Here is an 18,943-nt window from a genome sequence, read left to right on the forward strand (position 1 = left end):
AAAAGGAACACAGAACACTTACCCATCCCACCCAACAGCCCCACCTCCAGCACATACTTACAACTATAAAGTATCTGTCGCCCAATATTTCAACATAAAGAAACTAGTAGGGTGGGTCAGGATCCATCGGAGGCTCCCTGTTGCTCAATTGAAGGATCACACTGGCCGACAACAATTTCTAATTCATACAATAAAACAAAAGAACACAGGAAAACACTCCCTCCACCCCACATCCAAAACATTTTTAAGCAATATAGCAATAGAATAGTTCACAGCGTCTGCAGCAATGGTTGGCTATCCATGACTGGGGCATTCTGCACCTCTCCACCTGCCAGGGTTCAATTGATTGGCTCATGATCGCTATCTTAGTCTGAAAGAGAGTGGGGGTGCCTGAGAGCGACGCCTTTGGGTCCAGAGCTCCTGGTGGACTCCCAGCAGGAGATGGGTTCAATAACCATAGTCACCTGTGCTGGTTCGGTCTGTCTCTCCTTGAGTTGGTTCTCATTCCCCAGGGGTACCTGAGAGAGCTCACGGGGGACCCAGCTGTCCTAGAGTTTGCTGCCTCCCCAACTCTGGTGGGCCAGAGTACCCATCGCTCACTTCCATGCTTGTTGGTGAATTTCAAAGAAATAGGTGGACGGGTTGAAAATAGCTTTCAGATGGACCGAGAATGGGAGCATATATTGGATCTGAAGGGCCACAAGTTTGTTTAACGACCTAAAGAAAGCATCTGCATTGCTGGGCTGCCCAGGTGTAGTCTGGGAAGAACATGGGCTTGGTGGTGAAGCGCAGATATTGGTGATTTGAGCATCCTGGAAGATGACATACCGACAGTGGTGGTTGAAGATGTGGCCCATCATGGGATGAGAAAATCCTTGGGGGAAGACATTTAGCCATGACCCGCTGCGCCCTCTCCTCCACGAAACTAAGAGACAGCTTATCCAATGGGACACAAGAATGGAACCATTGCTCCAGAAAGCAGTCTGTCACTGAGGTCTCAACTCCTTCTGGGAACCCAACGAGCCACAGGCTCTTTCTCAGGCATTGGTTTTCAGCACCCTGTGCTCGTTCTTCCAGTATATCCATTGTGGAGAGCAACTTGGAGGCCTGGAGTTTAAGGATCGTCACTTCATCCTCAACCGTTGAGACCCCGGCTTCAGCCTCAGTCAACCGGTCTGCTATTTTGTGAGTATATTGGCACAGGAGGGTGACATCCACCTAGACCTCATTCACTTTTGTCTCTACTGATACCAGGCGCCTTGAATTGCTTTGAGAATGATGGGCATGTCTGTTTATTGTTATTAATGGGGAGGTGCTCTGCGGTCCACCGGGTATCTACAGTAGGTTCAATGTACTGGTGAATTTGTCTTTGGGCCAGCTGTGGGAGCTAGTCACGCCCCTCTCCAACAGCATAGCCATATTCACGTTGGGAGGGTATAGGCACACCCCAACCGGCCCGCATGACTCGAGCAGCCTGAAAAGGCATCCAAGAGGTGGACCACAGAGAGTCATTGCTGCTGTGCAAGGCTCTGAGTAGGTACAGAGCAGGATTCAGGCTTCTGCAGTTCCCTACACTTATCCAGGTGCCACAGAGCAATTGAGGGGACAGTCTAGGACCTCTTAATCAATCAAGGATTTATAAAGCAAGGCATCTCACCTGTGAGGGTCTCAACGCACTGGAGTTGCTGAACTGCTTTGTGGTGCTCTTTTCATTTTAACAGCCAGGACTTGAGCCATTTTCTGAATTGCCGGAACGGCCAGAAGGTGCAGGGGAAGGTCATTCCAAGCTTTTGCCACCAGGTGTGAGGAGCGTCCTCGACTATTAACCACGGGGCATCAGAGGGCTTGTCTGCGAGGAAGAGGGAAGCCGATCGCAGGTGTCTGGTCTGTTAGTGGAAGGTTATGCTTTTGTTGATGTATACTGGTCCTTCGTTGTGCAGGACTTTGTACGAGTAGATCAGCATCTAGAACCGGAATCTCTTCCGAAACAGGAGCCAGTGTAGTTTCTTGATGTTGAGTGTAATGCTGGTCTGTCTGCGAGATGAGGAAGAGTCTTGCCGCTGAGTTTTGTATTGTCTATAGTCTCTTCAGAAGATGTGCGGTGACTCCTTTGTAGAGTGTGTTCCCGACTACTGGTGACAAGGGCCTGCATGACGGTCCTTCTGGTGTTAAATGTGAGCCAACTGAAGACCTTGCCAAGCTGGGTAGGGTGTGGAAGCAGGTGGATGAGACTGCGTTTACCTGTTTCTTCATAGATGGATGGCTGTTCATGATGACGCAGAGGTTGCGGGCATGGTCTGTCGGGGCGGGGCATGGGCCAAGTTAAGCACGCCACCATGCATTGTTTCATGGTGAGGTGTTGTCCACAAAGATGAAGACTTCAGTCTTATGTGTGCTGAGCTTGGGAGAGCTGCCATTAATCCAATCAGCTGCGTTTCTCATACATCTGTGGAAGTTGTCTGTGGGGGGAGGGGTCTTCGGACAGTGTGAAGATGATCTGGGTGTCAATGGCACAGGAGATGATGTGGAGTCTGGGCGATCTGACTGTGTGTTTGCCGGGGGGGGGGGGGGGACGGGCGGAGGGTCATGTGCATGTTGAAGAGAGTGGGGCTGATGACCGATCCAAGTGGGATGCTGCATATCTTCTCCGGCTCAGAGGTGACTGGTGCGAGAAGGATTCTCTGAGTTCTTCTGTGAGAGGTGATTCATTTAAGAGCGTCTCACTGGATTCTGATGTGGTGAAGTCTGTTGATCAAGATGTGAAGGGTGACTGGGTTGAAGACAGCTGATACGCCCAAGAGAATGAAGGCCCCGATGTCGTTGGTGGCTTCAATGAGGGCTGTCTCTGCTGTGTTTGATTCGGCATCCAGATTCAGAGAAGTCCAGGAGACTGTTGTGTTCTAGGTGTTTGGCGAGTAGCTGGTTGAATGTCTTTGAGATCCTTTGCTTGAAACGGGTGCAGGGAGATGGGCCGGTAGACCTTCAGTTCTCCTGGATCAACAGATGGTTTATTCTGGAGGGGCTGCACTTAAGCGTGTCTCCAGTCTTCAGGGAAGAATGCTGAGGGAACGAAGGTGTTCAGGACTTTGAGCTTGTCGCCAATAGTCTTGCTCCTGAGGGTGAAGGCGGGGTGGTGACAGTGGTCTGTGGGTAAACCTTTTTACATAGAGTTCATAAGGGAGATTGTGGCTTGAATTGTGAAGGTCCCAATTGGTGAGCAGGTGTTGGGGGTTTCTGTTTGTGGGTGTGAGCAGGCTGATTATGTTGGCAGCTGGGGGTTAGGCTTTTGAAGTTTTCGTTGTTGACTGATCTGGTCATGGAAGTAGTTAGTCAGGGTGTCACATTTCTATGGAGTGGGTGGTGTAGTTCTTGGTGGCTGGGGAGTTAGAGAACTCATTCACGATGTCGAAGAGCTCCTTGCTTCGTTTTGTACTGGGCTCTATGCGGTCAGCTAGAGCGTTCTTTTTTTCTATCAGGAGGGGGTGGTACTGGTTTAGAGCTGTCTTGAAGGTGGTGCGACTCCCCATCTCATTGCTGATGCGCCACTTCTTTCTACTTGCCAACAGTTGCATGTGGTGGATGTCAGCTCAGCGATTAACCAGCTAGCTCTTCTGACAAGTTATCTGGATCTGGCTTGCTTGGCAGTGGTAATTATGTCGATGGATTCTATGAAGTTTTTCACAGCTTATTGTGGGAGGTGAGAGTTGAGAGTATTGTTCCACTGTTCTGCTATATTTTTCAAGTTTCTGCGCATGGAATTGGGGAGCATGGTGCCAGTGTTGGTAAGTCTTGAGATGGTGGAGTGGATGCTGTAGTGGTTGGCCCAGGTGAGCTGCGAGATGTGGTTGAACCTGACCAGGTCTCTGGACGTGAAAATGGGGTCAGGCGTGTGTCCGGCTATGTGGATAGTGTGAGAAGTTGGCCTGGTATATGCTGTCCACTAGTTCTAGTGGGCACCTTGCACCAGTCCAAACAACCCTTATTGATGATAGGTTAAAGACAACCTTTATTGAAAGCTATCCTAGTGGTAGCTATGGTGAGCAGCCTTCAAGATAAGTTTTGAAGGAATGTAAAGCAGCTTGTTTTACCAGTCTATAATCTCTTAAATAACCAAATAAAAGGAGATCTACACCAGGTGTGTGTGATATATATATATATATATATTATATATATATATATATATATTTTCCAACTCTCCCCCAGCAGAGGAGCAAAGGAGGCACACTCGCACAGTTGGCTTTTCACTTTTTAATAATTTTGGCAATCCGGACGCGTTTCGGTCTTACAAAGACCTTTCTCAAAGGTAGACCAAGCACACACGGCACTGCTCAAATGCACAATGATTGCCTAAATTTATTTTTATAGCCCTCTAGGGGGCGCGATCACAGTTCGAAAGGCATCCTGGAACTTGTGGTTCTTTGAACAGTTTTTAGTCCATACCCTCCAGTGGGCGGTTCCTCGTTGTTGGAAAATTATTAACATTTGTTAATTTCAGCTCATACTTGTGCTCCGTGTTCAACCCATTTTCAAGGATGTTTGGATCTATACCGGAGACAGTCTTCGGTAGCGCCAGTCCACCCTTACACTCTCGCGGGCAACAAAAATGGTTAAAGGTCGGGCAAATTTGGCACACTTGCTGGTGGTGCGTACCTCCACGCCGGAACCAAGCCGTTCAAACCTTTTCCAAATCTTCCCCCGACAGAGGAGCAAATATATATATATATATATATATATATATATATGTATTTATTTCTGAACACTCCCTACTAATCTCTTTATGAGATTATAGGTCAAAGCACATATGTTGCAATCAATACAACACAGTAAATAAGCACAATATACTACAGAGCCCCGTACAATGCTATGACAAAGTTGGGGTTGAGAAATTAGAGTTTAAGGACACTTAGAGGAGGACTAGGAACAAACCCTTTTGGACATAGAAGGTTCTAATGTCAACACCCACGGGAGCACCGGAGTACTCGTGTTAACTAACCCAGGGAAGCCGGGTGCATGGGTGTGAAATGGTGTCGGAAGTCGTCCTTGTTTTCAATGGCGAGATGATGTAAAGTGCTGCTGCCGTGAAGAGGAGAAGTGTCCGAGGAGATCCAAGCTTGGATCCGAGATGGGAAGAACCTGAAAGCAGAGGGGACAGAGTCTGGGTCAATAGCCAGTGACCAGGGGCAAGATAGGCGAATGCCCACCGATGTCGTGTGCTTCAGTTGAAGACAGGTGAAGTGGGACTCTGCTGCCACGAGGACCAGGAGAAGTCGACGACGACAAGGATCCGCAGGCGAGCTGTCCCACAAAGGATGTCCAGTGAGGGGTCTCAGTTACCGGATTGGAACCAACAAGCCTTGGCAGTGGCAACCCACGTGGTGAGAGAACAAAGGCTTCGGTGGGGACAAGCGAGGTCCAGGGGACTCCCCAAGCAATGGAGAGTCAGGGAACTTGTGGAGCAATCAGGAAAGCCTGCTAAAAGTAAAGTTGCCCTTCTCAATGACCCACAAGTCAACGGACAAGAGATCTAGAAAGGGGTGTTGAGAGAAAACACTTGGAACCAGCCCACGGAACACAGCCCACGGAACACTCGGAGAGTGTAGGCCAGTGATCTTCAGTGCAATCGCTGCTCGGGGTCTGGACTACAAGTAGCCCAAAGCACAGCCTCGGGGAATGCCGGGAAGAGTGTGCAGCTGGAAATGGTCACAGTGTCCAGGGGTTCGGGTTGCACGGTCCCCACAAGGGCTACGGGTCTCAGGTTTGCTGAGGAATCATGTAAGCCTCATGGACGCTTGGAAACCCACCTCCTGTGTGGCAACAGTCTTCTGTTGGCATCTCCGAAGCTCCTGAGGACTCCGAACAGATGCGTCTTTTTGGTGCCTGACAAGCAGGGGAGTAACTCCTTTACTTCAAGGGAGATTCTTCAGTTATCTAGTCTTGTAGATCGTCGAAGATCCAGGATTCAGTGTCAGAGTTTCTTCCAGGAATATCTAAAGTCCTGTAGCCAGGAGTTCCTACTTTATACCCAAGGAAGGGATTGTACACTCTGTGGACCCACCTATGGGAGGGTCAGGAAAGAGGGGTGGCTACACCCATTTCATTTGTCCAGTTTTGCGCTAGAGCAGGGGCTGGTAGCCCCTGGGACCGGTTTGAACTGGACTATGCACAGGGGCACCAAACGTGCCCCAGTGCAGACATCAAAGCACTCTTGGAGTGCCCCCACCCAGGCCCAATACAATAAAGCCTGCCTGGGAGGTGGTCACACCTCCCTGTGACAGGAAACCGATCGTCAGGCCTTCCCCTGCCAGAGTTTCGTCCAGCAGCAGGAGGGCAGACTTGTGTCTGCAGCATCCATTTTGTGGTGCACCGGGGTCTGTTAAGCTGGTACCAGTGTAGTCATGTTTCTCCCTCTAGTAGGGTGGAATCATACCTCCCACGCCAGTTACTGGCAGGGAGGTATGATTCCAAAGTGTTTGGCACCAAACACAACATGTTTCTGTGCAGCCATTCCAAAGTTAGCATTTACCGCGAGGTTATAATGCATTTAATAGTATATGATCTGGCTGCATCACATACAACCCTGGGGATTAGATTCCGAAGGCTGCAGAGGGGATCTGCTCATGCATGGGCACCCTCTCACATGAAAACAAAGCACCCTGCCTTCAGGATTGTTAAGACTTATAGGTTTATATGTGTGTGATCAAAATTTATATAGGTAACCTATACCACAGTAAGGGGTGAATGCACCACCTTACTGAGGCTGCAGTAGCAGACCTGTGGTGTCATTTTGGAAGGCTGCTCAGAGGTGGCATAATATATGCTGCAGACCCTGGTAGACCTCTGGGGTACCTATGCCCTTGGTACATAGTGTACCGTATACTAGGGACTCATAAGGGTACCCCAGTATCCAATCTGGAGTGTACCTAAAGTACATGGAATCAATTTAGAGGGAAATCAGATAGTCTGACTGGGATCCTGCCAATCAGGACCACAGCATAAGTCAAAAAACAGTGAAACATCAGCAAAAAGTGGGGGTAACTATAAGAAGCAGATCCTACTCCCCTACAGGTAGAGTTGGTGACGAGGGAGGGAGGGGGAAGAGAGAGAGAGGGGTGAGAGAGAGAAATAATGAGGGGAGACAATGTACCAGATTTTTAACAAACACAGTCTAACAATAAGGAGTGGAGAGGCCAAAGCACAATGAAGGGGTAAACAGTATTACCGGCAGGTCAGTAGGGAGAGCACGGAACACTAGGATATCTAATAATCAGGCACGAGAGAACGCGGCACACTTGGGAGGTAACAGCAGTATAGCAAACAGGCAGAGGAAAGAGCGAGGCATAATGAGGATATGCAGTATGAGGCAGCAGGAGCAGAACCGTGAGAAGGTGGCTGCTCTTAGAGCTCAGAATAACTCCTAGAGGGGAGAAGAGACCTGGAGAAGAACAGGGATGGACGCACCACAGCCCTAGCAAGATGACAAGAAAAGTGTCCCAGGTCTTACAGGGCCCTCTCTGGACCCGAGGCAGAGGTCGCTCCGCGTAGCCTCAGTGGTGAATCGAAATCGGCAGCAACGGCCTACGCGTCCGTGCTGGCCTGTGTCTGTGGGCGAAGATGTGCAGATACAAAGCAGCAACCCAATATAAAACAGGCAAGAGAAAAATCTAAAAAACTCTTCATGTGGAATGGGCAAGCGAAAATCTAATGTAAAAAGTTGAAAATACCCATGTTTAAAAAATAAAGTTGGAGGAATTTTGAAGATCAATCATCTGCTGCATGTGGATTCTGAACCGTCATGCTCAAACACATAAGGTGCAACAGTTAATGTACAACGTGTAGGAGAAAATCTAAGAATAAGGTGAAGATCTTCCGCATTTTAAAGAAATGCAGAGAGGAATACCAACAAACACGAAATTATTTTCCATGGAAAACAAAGCAACAAGAAGTGTGGTTATGTGAATTTTGAAGAGACTTCACTTGCTCCACATGGCTTATGCTTGCCACACTCAAACCTCACAAAGCAGAATCCCTCAATGTTTAACAGGAGGATGGAAAGCCTGATGTACAAAGCTAAAAATAATATACAGGTTTAGGCCGCATGTTTTAGTACTCATATTTACATACATGTTTGAACATCAAAGTAGCATCCTTCAATGTAACACTGTGGTACTGGACTAAGGCCAACTCTAAGGCTGGGGAACTGATAGCCTCCAGCACATCAAGTGGCAAATGTGGGCTCTGGAGCGGGATCGGAAGTCTCAGTGGGCTTAATATCAAGGGGACATCTCAGACTAAATTGATATTTTGGAAGACACTGCGAAAGATCTTCAGTGATTCTTACTGAACTGTGATTGAGTCAGCAGTAGAGCCTTCCCTACCCAGAGCGGACAGTGACCAATGCGTTGCTTCTGGTTTGAGAGTGGCGATCTGTGAAAGATGGGGGGGGGGGGGGTGTGAATCAGTGGCCTCTGTCGAAGTCCCAGCCCCACATCAACCTTCTGGAGTAGAGGGCCATCAATCAATCAAGGATGGTAAAGCGCAACTACTCACCCGAAGGGTCTCAAGGCGCTCGGAGGGGCAGGGGGCACGTGCAGGTCCCGGATGTTCACTGAGTCGAAGAGACAGGTCTTGAGGTCCTGCGTGAATTTGGAGAGTGTTGGCGTCTGTTGGAGGTGAGGTGGGAGGATGTTTCATACCCTGGCCACATGGAAGGAGAAGGAACTGCCTCCTGTTCTAGTCTTCTTGATGAGCGGCACCATAGCAAGGGAGAGCTGGGCTGACCGGAGGGATCTTTGGGGTGCGTAAAACAAGATAGGTAGGTCTGGTGTTTTGGAGGGCTTTGTGGGCGAAGCTTTAAGGGGATTCTATACTCAATGGGGAGCCAATGTAGTGTCCGCAGGTGTTGGGTGATGTGGCGAAGTAGGTTGAGTAGTAGTCTAGTGCAGGCGTTCTGGACGTTTTGTTTGGGGTAAGATTCTTGTTGATCTCAGCGTAGAGTGCATTGCCGTAGGCCAGACAGCTGCTGAGGAGGGCGTGGATGACAGTTTTCCTGTGCTCAAAAGGAATCGAGTTGAAGGTCTTTCGTAGGGAACGGTGGGTGTGGAAACAGGAGGACAAGGCGTTTATTTGGCAGTTTTAAGTCCAGGATGATTCAGAGGTTCCGTGTGTGGTGGTGGGGGAGGGAGGGTTCCAGAAGGTGGGGGCCACAAGGAGTCATTACAGGCATCTGGGTGTGGGCTTATGAGGAGTACTTCACTTTTGTCCGCGTTGAGTTGTAGGCAGCTTTTCTTCATCCACCTGGTGACAGCTTCCATTACTTCTTGGAAGTTGTGTTTGGAGATATTGGGTTTATTGGATAGTGAGTCCGATGGGTGCGAGCGGGGCCATGTAGATCTTGAACAGGGTGGGGCTGATGGAGGATACTTGGATAACTCCGCAGATGGTCGGTGTGGGATACGAGAGGAAGGGTGGGAGTCTGACCTGCTTCATACTGACAGATGGGAATGAGAGGATCCAGTATAGGGACTTGTTCTGGATTTCTGCATCATGTAGTGTTTGGGCTAGGGAGTGATGAGATACAGTGTGGAAGGCTGCGGAGAGGTCCAAGAGGATGAGGGCCACAATCTCTTCTCTGTCGAGGAGGGAGAAGATGTCGTCTGTCACAGCGAGAAGGGCGGTTTCGGTGCTGTGATTTTACGTGAAGCCAAATTGGGACGAGTCGAGGATGCTGTTTTCTTCTAGGAAGGAGGCAAACTGGCTGTTGAAGACTTTTTCAATGACTTTTGCCGGGTAAGGGAGTAAGGAGATTGGTCTGAAGTTTTTGGAGGTTGGTGGGGTCCGCTGAGGGTTTTTTTTAAAAAGGAGAGAGTTGATATTGGCGTGTTTCTAGTCACCGGGGAAGGAGGTCTCGAAGGAGCGGTTGATGATTCGTAGAAGCTCAGTGGGTCAATGATGTTGGCAGCTCTGTGGGAGATGTGGTGGGGGCAAGGGTCAGTGGGGCCCCAGAGTGGACTGACTTCATAGTCTTCAGGGTGTCATTGATGGAGAGGGCGGTCCAGCTGTCGAGTGTAGGGTGTAGGGAATGGTGGGTGTAGGTTCCGCGTGTAGGTTGTCCTGGAGGTTGTTCTAATTTTGTGGTGGAAGAAGGCGTGGTTGGGTCGTCGTCCACGGTGGTGGGAGCAGAGCAGATGAGGGATGCGGGAGCTGTTCATCGGGGATGTGGTTTCCAATTCCTGCATTGGAGCTGGTGTGGACATTTGCGAGTGATGTTGGCTTTGTAGGTGAAGTGGAGGCAATGATGGTCCATCCATGGGAGTTGAGTGGTGGGGCTGAAGGTGATGGAGTTTCCTGCTGTAAAAATGGGGTCGAGGGTGTGTCCTGATGAATGTGTGGGTTCTGGTACGATCTGTTTAAATCCGATGTTGATGAGGTTGTCCAGGAGGGAGGAGGAGTTGGGGTCTTGGAGGTTGTCAACGTGGAAGTTGAGGTGTCCCTGCAAGGTGTAGGTCGGTGGAGGCGAGGTCATGCGGGGTGATGTTGGTGATGGAGTCGGAGAAAGGTGTGCGGGTCCTTAGAGGAGGGTGCCTCGGAAGATGGCGGTCGGGTTGGGCTGTATCTTTAAGTGAAGGTGTTCCATCATGTCTGTGGGCCCGTCAGTGTAGGTGCTCAGTCGGAAGTTGGATTTGTGAGCAATGGCGATGCCTCCTCCGTGGCGGTCCTTCCGGGTGATGTTGGAGCCTTCAGGGATTGCGATCACGATGTCCGGTCCCAAGACGGCGCTCGTCCAGTTTTCTATGAGGAAGGCGACGTCAGTGGAAGTGCTGTCAAGGAGGTCAACGATATGTTTGTGGAGGGAGTCCACGTTGAGGAAGATTCATTGCATGGTTTGGGGTGCAGTGGAGTTGTGGCGGGTGGGTTGAGGTGGGTCCTGGGTCTCAGTGAAGGCGAAGAAGTGCCGACAGTGGCAGCAGGTAAAAGGTCTGTGTGTGTCGATAAGTGAAGAATGCTTGTAGTTGTCTTGGCTGGCATTGAGTGCGTAGAGGATCGGGGAGCTGTAGTGCTGGTGGGTCGAAGGACCAGGGTCCCTGGCACTGGTCGGGACGCAGACCGGCTTGCCTTTGGTGCACCCGCTGCTGCCATTAAATATTGGGACGGTGGGACAGCTGAGAGGCGGAAGCGCCAACACGTGGGGGCAGCAGCGACGAAAAACGCAGGAAAAAAAAAAGAAGGGGGAATTGGGAAGAATAAATAAAGGAACAAGAAAAAGGCAAAAAAGAACATGAAAAGGAAAAGGAAAAGAAAAATTAAAAGACAAGAATAAGGAGGAAAGAATCAGGCACAGAAGCAGAGACGAGCGGGAGGAGGCACAGAAGCCTCGAGCATCAACCTTGCAGCGCTGGGGGCAGGCACTCAACGGGGGTGCTGCATGAGGGGAAAAGCAGTATTCTGACCAGGAGGCCAGAGGTCTTGGCGGATTGGCTCAGCAGACAGCGCCTAGTGGATCACGAGCGGCAATTACACCTGGAGGCAACGGCAGGTTCTCTTCCACGAATGGGCAGAAACTTGGCTTGATCTATTTGCCACCATCAAGAACGAGCAATGTCAGCACTTCTGCAGAACAATATTTCCAAGGCATCTCTCACTCAGATGTGCGTTCCGCCTTATGTAATGTAATGTAATGTAATGTAAAAAGAATTTATAAAGCGCGGCTAACACCAGACGGTTTCTTGGCGCTGGAAGCAAAGAGAAAAGAAAACAAACAGTCGAAGGGGTTAAGGAGAGTAGTTATAGGCTATGCGAAACAGGTGGGTTTTTAGGAGAGACCTGAAGTGGGTTAGGGGGGAGGCCAGTCTTAAACTTAGTGGAAGGGCATTCCAAAAGGAAGGGGCAAGAAATGAGAACCTTCGTCCTCCCTGTTTTTTACGTTTGAAGGTTGGGATCTGGAGTAGAGCCAGGTGGGCGGAACGAAGGTTGCGAGAAGGAACATATGGGTGCAAAAGTGAAGAGATGAACAAGGGTCCTGTACCAACAAAGGACTTAAAAATAACGCAGCCCAATTTGAATTTACATCGCTCAGTGACAGGGAGCCAGTGAAGAGATTTTAAAAGAGGGCGTACATGTTGGTGTTTGGGTTGGTGATGAATGAGCCGTGCTGCCTGGTTCTGGACCAGTTGAAGCTTCTTTGATTGGTATACTGGTATGCCAACATAGAGGGAGTTGGCATAGTCTATCCTGGAGATGACTAGCGCCAGTAATGCCAGGGTGAGGGCTTCGGTGGTCAGGAAGCGGGCAATCTTATGGATTTTTCTCAACTGGAAAAAGCTGGAAGACACCACCGCACCAATCTGGGATTTCATCGAGAGATCATTACTAATGATGATCCCAAGGCTCTTCACTGAGCTGACGGGATTAGGGGGGGTGCCCAACCTTGTGGGCCAAAAGGTGGAGTTCCAGGGGTTGATTGTACCCCCGACAAGCAGGAGTTCTGTCTTGTCAGGGTTAAGTTTCAAATGATTCGCCCCCATGCAGTCACTGATGTAACAAAGAGTAGTTTGAAAATTGTCGATAGACTGGGCCGTGGAGTTAATATCGAAGACCAGCTGGATGTCATCCGCATAATTAAACGCGGTGACACAGCTGCCTCGTAAAGAGCGAATAAGGGGGGTAAGGTATAAATTAAAAAGAAGGGGGGATAAGGAGGAGCCCTGCGGGACGCCACAGGTTACCTCAACCTCGTCAGCAGAGAACTGAGAGAGCCGAACCGCCTGATGGCGGTTGCTCAAGAAGGAGCGGACCCAGGCCAAGGCAGAGCCCTGGATGCCGGCCTCCTAGACGCGGCCGACCAGACTCCTGTTTGCCTTCCTGTCGATACCACTCCTGTCTCACACTCAAGAATATTAGGACCAACTTGGATAACTTGGACTCAGAGGACCCCAATTGGGCACGGAGGGTATGATAATCAGAATTCCTGGGTTTGAGTATCTGTCCACTGATGTGGCTGTGTCCACGGGAGAACCTGCTATTGCTTTAGAAGGGCTGGGTTCCCAGCCTAGGCATTTGAAAAATCCATGTTCGTGCATGGAGATTGAGCGGCGACAGCGGAACATGTTTGATCTTACTCCAGAGGTGGTTGATATCCTCTTGGCAGCCAGGCATCCCTTAAGTAAAATTAATAAAGCCAGTTGTTAGGACAAATGTGTCGCCTGGTGCAGTACTTGGAGCACGAGAGTGCAGACTTTCTATACAGATTGTACCAAAAACCATCAGGTGAGTCATCAGCTCTTTGTGGAGTTCACTGGAGTGAACAAGCATCAGCATAGCCAATAGGTTGCACTTTTGGGACCTTATAAGTGTTCAGTTGTGCAGCACATTATCCGGGGTGCTGTGCCGCCAGGGATTGAAGAGCTATACAATTATTACACACTGGGTCATACAGTCTGATTCAGGGACTCATGCTTGCCTCAGGAAACAATTATGGACACATTGGAAGCCTTTTTAATGCACTGACAGAAAGGCAAGTGCATTGATGCAAGTCAACCACTCAATAGAATTCTGTGTGCGACTGAATCACAAGAGTATTGAAGAGTTAATGAAAGACTTTCCAATGAGGGAAACGTCACATCCCTCCTCCCCCAGGCCCCTATTTATCAGTCGCCCTTCTCAAGAGGTTTCCATTTAAAAGAATGCACGCACCATCCATTTACCGACAGGCCACGCTCCCGCCCTGTGTCACAACCCCCTCGGTACGGGAGCACTAAACATGGCAACAACATCAAAATGCTCCCATTTGTCAGATACAGGACAAATAATAAATAAACAGGGGTGGCAATGGCTGGGAGTCGTAAACAATCCAAAGGAAAAGTGGAAAATAAACAACAATGAGAAAGATGGCTTAAAATACCGGACAATCTACAAACATTGCAAAGACCAAGAATTTTGGGAAGTAAGGAATCATATCAGCAGACCACATAACTAAAGGGCGGTCTATGTGATCCGTCCCACAGTGGCAGGACCAGTATTTGTAGTTTCACTGCACCCAGTACACACCAGACTGTTCTAGGTGAGTGTTCCCTATAAAATCTGATTTCCTGGCCTACTTTTCCCCTCACAAACAGGGAAGATAATTAACACTTTGGCAGTATCCACATTCCCACCGAGTGCAGGTGGTGTGAGATTAAACTAAAATGTGTGCGAGCCACTGAGAGCTTTGAGCCAGAGCTCAAATAATCCGAGCTTCGTTGTGGCTTTTGGATGTCACACGCTGTAAACTAAAGCGCCACAAATTAAAGAAAAACACATTATTAAAATTAACCTTTAATGTAAAGTGTAAGAGGGCAAGACATGATAATCTGGTAGCTGAATGAGGAATGTAAAAATCTGAAAACTTATTATTTTTTCCTGGCTTCCCTGCTAGAACAATTAGTTAAAAGTGCTTGTGCCTGAAGCGTGCAAACTTAGATTGGTGTGCGTGCAAATCCTGCATTGACAATCCCTGGTGAGTTGCACTGCTGAAACAATGCCAATAGAGGTACCAAAGGGTGAGGCGGACTGGCATCAATGGTCCTGTGACCTCAGTGACAGTCACTGTTGCTCTAGGATGTGCTGCTTCGTAGGATTGACCGGAAGACTGCAGGTCAACTGCAGTACGGATTTTAGTGGACAGGCATTCAAGGTTAACCCACAAATGCCACTGCTAGGGTCCACCTGTTGGTGCTATGAGACAGCAGCGCTCCTAAGGTGTAGTGGGGCCTTCTAAGGTCTAGCATAGGAATGCGCTCCCTCTGGGGAGTGGACTGGTCATGAAGGCTGAACCATAATTCCTCAGTTCCAAAATCAACAACTCTGGCCATAGTGCTACATCCTCTCCCCACTGAACACCATACTGACCCACCGAGAGAAACTTGCAGTACTTTTAGCTACAACCCTATTGTGCCCCGCTATAAACAACTAGATGAGACCCTATTCAAATTACGCACTAGACAAAAGTAATATGCTGCCTGGAAAAAAAAAAAAAGCCTTCGAAAAAGTAAACACTTAAAATGAATGCAAGTTTAAGTAACGCAAGTGAAACGTAAGCAGGAACAACATGGTGAACATTTTTTTACATTATTCAGAAATCAATGAGTATTTTTGCCTCAAGAGTTAACATGACAGCAGTACGATTTAAAAAGACCACATCCCTGAACAGAGCAGCGGTACACATTTTATAAACTAAAGTGAGAAAAACAGCTGACACAGATCACATTAAACAATTTCCACTCCACATGCCAACTAAGTATTGCAGTACCTCCAGGAATGGTGCGCTTCCCCATACGGGGAAAACAATATTGTTCAAACTAACATACCAAAAAAAAAAAATAGCGCTTCACTGGCAAACTCTGTAAAAGTGGCACTAATGTGTTTGGGTGTGAATAATAACCAATCTGGCCAGTTTGCGACCACTCGATCTTGCTTTATTTAATTATGTTAAACCTTTTTTCCTATCCGTCGCTAGGCTGCACTTTGGAATTCAAAACTGTCATATAAAGACAACATTTCCAACAAGTGGGTGGTTTTCACAGTGGTCGAAGTGGGGAAAAAAAAGTAGGGGAACTGTGGGCGGAGAATCAGAGGGCGGGAATAACCTGTGGAATGGGTCAGTGGGTGGAGTCAGAGGTGTGGCCAGAAAGAGCCAAACATCCCAATTTTTCGTATTTGTTTGGCATTTCACTGGCCAATTACAACTTATTGCATTATTTAATTCAACCAATGGATACACTGGTTTATTAAAGATTTAATGAGCTATTGACATTAAAATATATTCAAAAAGTGGGATATGTTTCCAATCACAGAATGCCCTAAATATGTAACAAAGTGGAATCACAACCCAGTTGTGTCCGAGCCATGCAGTTTCTATCATCATCATCACTTCTCCCTTTTTCCATAAGAGCAATTCAAACATGAACGGCAATATATCCTAGTTTTTAAATATTTTCAACATAATTATGGCTTTGCCATATTTGCCACATAATACATCCTCTGCTGCATAATCTGATGATTTTAACTAATAAATTGTTTGTAGCTTAAACGGATCAAAAGTAACTAAACAATTTGACTTATGTCGCTGAAAAGTGGTTGGCCCTTTCAAAAGGTTGACTGGTCACCTTTCTCACTGCTGCATTTGTATGTTACACTGGAACTAATGAGACAAAATATGTGCAGAGACTGTTAGTACATATAAAAATAATAAAGTATCAGAAAATATACTGTATTACGCTGCAGCCTTAATTTAGTCAAGACTGCGGCATCATTTTATTCTCCATTGCTGCATAATGTTGTTGGCCCCAAAGCAGGCAGCCCATATTAAAAGTGCTTGTGCATGAAGCAGAGACCGTGAAGTTTGTGAACTTAGTTTGCTGTGCTTGCAAATCCTGCACTGCCGATCCATGGTGAGTGGCAGCTACTACTGCTGAAACAAGGCCTATGGAGATACCAATGGGTGAGGGGGACTGGCTTCAAGGGTCCTGTGACAGAGTCACTGTCACTCTGGGGTGCGCTGCTTTGTAGGCCTGCCCGCAAGACTGGAGGTGAACTTCAGCACGGATTGTGATGGACAGGCTTTCGAGGTTAACCCACACTTGCTATCGCTAGGGTCCACCTGCTGGTGCGAAGACAACAGGACTTGTACAGTCTGACGGGGGCTTCTGTGGTCTAGCATGGGAATGTGCTCCCTAAGTAGAGTGATCTGGTGGGCTGGTTGTGAAGGCTGAACCTGGTTCCCCAGTTCTAAATTTGATACCTCTAGCCATAGCGCCACATCCTCTCCCCCACTGAGCAACATACTGCCCCACTGAGAGAAACTCGCACTGCACTGACCCGCTATAAACACCTGGATGAGACTCAATTCAAATTATGCACTAGACAAGAGTAATATGCTGCCTGAAAAAAGTAATAACATCTTACAAAAAGCAATTACTCATATGGAATGCAAGATTAAGTAAAGCATGATAAATGTAAGCAGGAACAACGTGGTCTTAACAGGGCGCAACGAGTAGAAATGCTTTATTTCTCCTCGATTTTGCTGTTTTTTAATGTGTGCTGCATTGTGCAGCTCACATAAAAACAGCATAAGACCATGAATGATTGTTTATGTACAGGAAGGTGTCCCTTCCTGCACATAATCAATAATGTAAAAATTGACGCGTTGCAACTTCTATATGTGCTGCACATAGCAGCACACATAGAAGTTATAAATCACCATTTAAGAATGTTTATGTGCAGGAAGGGGCACCTTCCTGAACATGAACAATCATTCCCTCCAGCACAGGCGCCCTTGCACTATGGTGCAAGAGTGACTGTTGGCGCTAGGCAGCTGAAATTAGCGACAAACGCAGGGGGAAACTCAGGACTGCACCATATTGTTGTAAATAGGGTGCAGCCCTGCGTTTCAAAAGTGGCGTAGCGCGGCGTTAGCCAAGAAGGCTAACGCCTCTGCTCTGTCACTTCTTTGTAAATAGGCCCCGTTGTTCAAAAAAAGATGAGAAAATGAAAGAAGCGTTTTACTGGCAAACTCTGTAAAGTAGCCCCAATATGTTTGGGTGTGGATACAACCAATCTGGCCACTTTGCGACCACTCTGGCTTGCTTTATTTAGTTATTTTTCGTATTTCTGACCTTTTTTTCTCTCTGCCCGAGGCTGCACTTTACAATAGTAAAATGTCAGAAAAAGACATTTACAGTAAAAGAGTTTCTTTCTTTTTTGGATCCATTTCATAGGGGAACAATTAAAGGAAAGATAGGGTAAGAGCTTGAAGTTACGGTTTTCAGCAACTGAGAAGGAGCGAGACAGACAGAAAGAGGGGGAAGAGGAAGAAAGAGAGAGAGATGGGGGCAGCTGCCAGCAGCAGAGCGGAAGCTGACACTGTACTCGTCTTCTCGTAAGAAGGAAAAGTCTTTTCTGCCCACCCGCCCGTCCGTCCCGAACGGCCACAAAGGGGCGAACCTTATCTATATATAGGCGTGAAAAGGAAGAGACAGACCTTTTTCTTCCTCGAACGGCCACCACGCACCAACATCCACAATCACTGGTAACGGTTAGGTAACCACAATAGGTAACGTTGCCACCGGAGCTTTGAATACATGACAAAGACGCATGCGCAGGGCAATGCTTCCGCGCATGCGCGTTGACTTGTGCGCTGGGGAGCAGATCCTGATAGCCTGATATACAGCCTGAATGTTTTGTTGATGCATGCGCGTGCGCGAAGAAATACGCATGCGCTCATGCTTAGGGGGAGCACATTGCCGAGGGGAGCAATCCATTATGGAACACAGGCAATGACTTGTTGATGGAGTCGGTGAGACCAGGGCTTGCATTGAAGGGTGAGACAGTGCTCGATGCGGTGCTGGCAGGTCATGGGGCGGCGACGGAGCCGGTCGATGTTCCGGTCGGGCAGCGACGGTGTCGGTGACGTCTTTGCAGCATGTAGCGAAGCGTTGTGGATTGCGGTGCCCACAGGAAGCGGTGCAAGCAGCATCTCGTTGACGGAGAAGAGGCTTGTGGTCACAGAAAACTTTAAACTCCTTTCCCCACAGGAATTTCCTCAACTTACGTACAGCCCAAAATACACCCAGGGCCTCCTTTTTCACAACCGAATAATCACATTCAGCATCTCTCAAAGGTCTGAAGATAAACAAGACTGTCTTCTCCTCCCCATCAACCTTTTGCAACAAGACAGCTCCTAGGCCAGTCGAACTGGCGTCCGTCATAAGATATGACATCTTGGCAGGGTCAAAGCTACTAAGGAACGGGGCAATATTAAGATTTTTTTTAATGCGAACAAATTTCTCCTCACAATTCTTAGACCACACAAATTCACACCCTTTCTTCAAAAGAGACCTTAGAGATTAAGTCTTCCCTGCAAAGTTAGATACAAATTTGTGGTAAAACTCAGCCATTCCTAAGAATTTGA

The 18,943-nt window shown here is 48.0% G+C and overlaps 1 long non-coding RNA gene across 1 annotated transcript in view; it reads right to left on the reverse strand.

Annotated features, from left to right (window-relative positions):
* Nucleotides 1-18,096, reverse strand: part of LOC146831591 (uncharacterized) — a 51,974-nt gene extending 33,878 nt beyond the window's left edge. Inside the window, exon 1 of the long non-coding RNA XR_014961594.1 lies at nt 18,014-18,096. This is a non-coding gene — a long non-coding RNA (uncharacterized LOC146831591). The remainder of the gene's footprint in view (nt 1-18,013) is intronic.
* Between the last annotated feature and the right edge of the window lie 847 nt (nt 18,097-18,943).

The sequence above is a fragment of the Triturus cristatus genome, chromosome 5_1 (assembly GCF_964204655.1).
Source record: "Triturus cristatus chromosome 5_1, aTriCri1.1, whole genome shotgun sequence".
Lineage (NCBI taxonomy): Eukaryota > Metazoa > Chordata > Amphibia > Caudata > Salamandridae > Triturus > Triturus cristatus.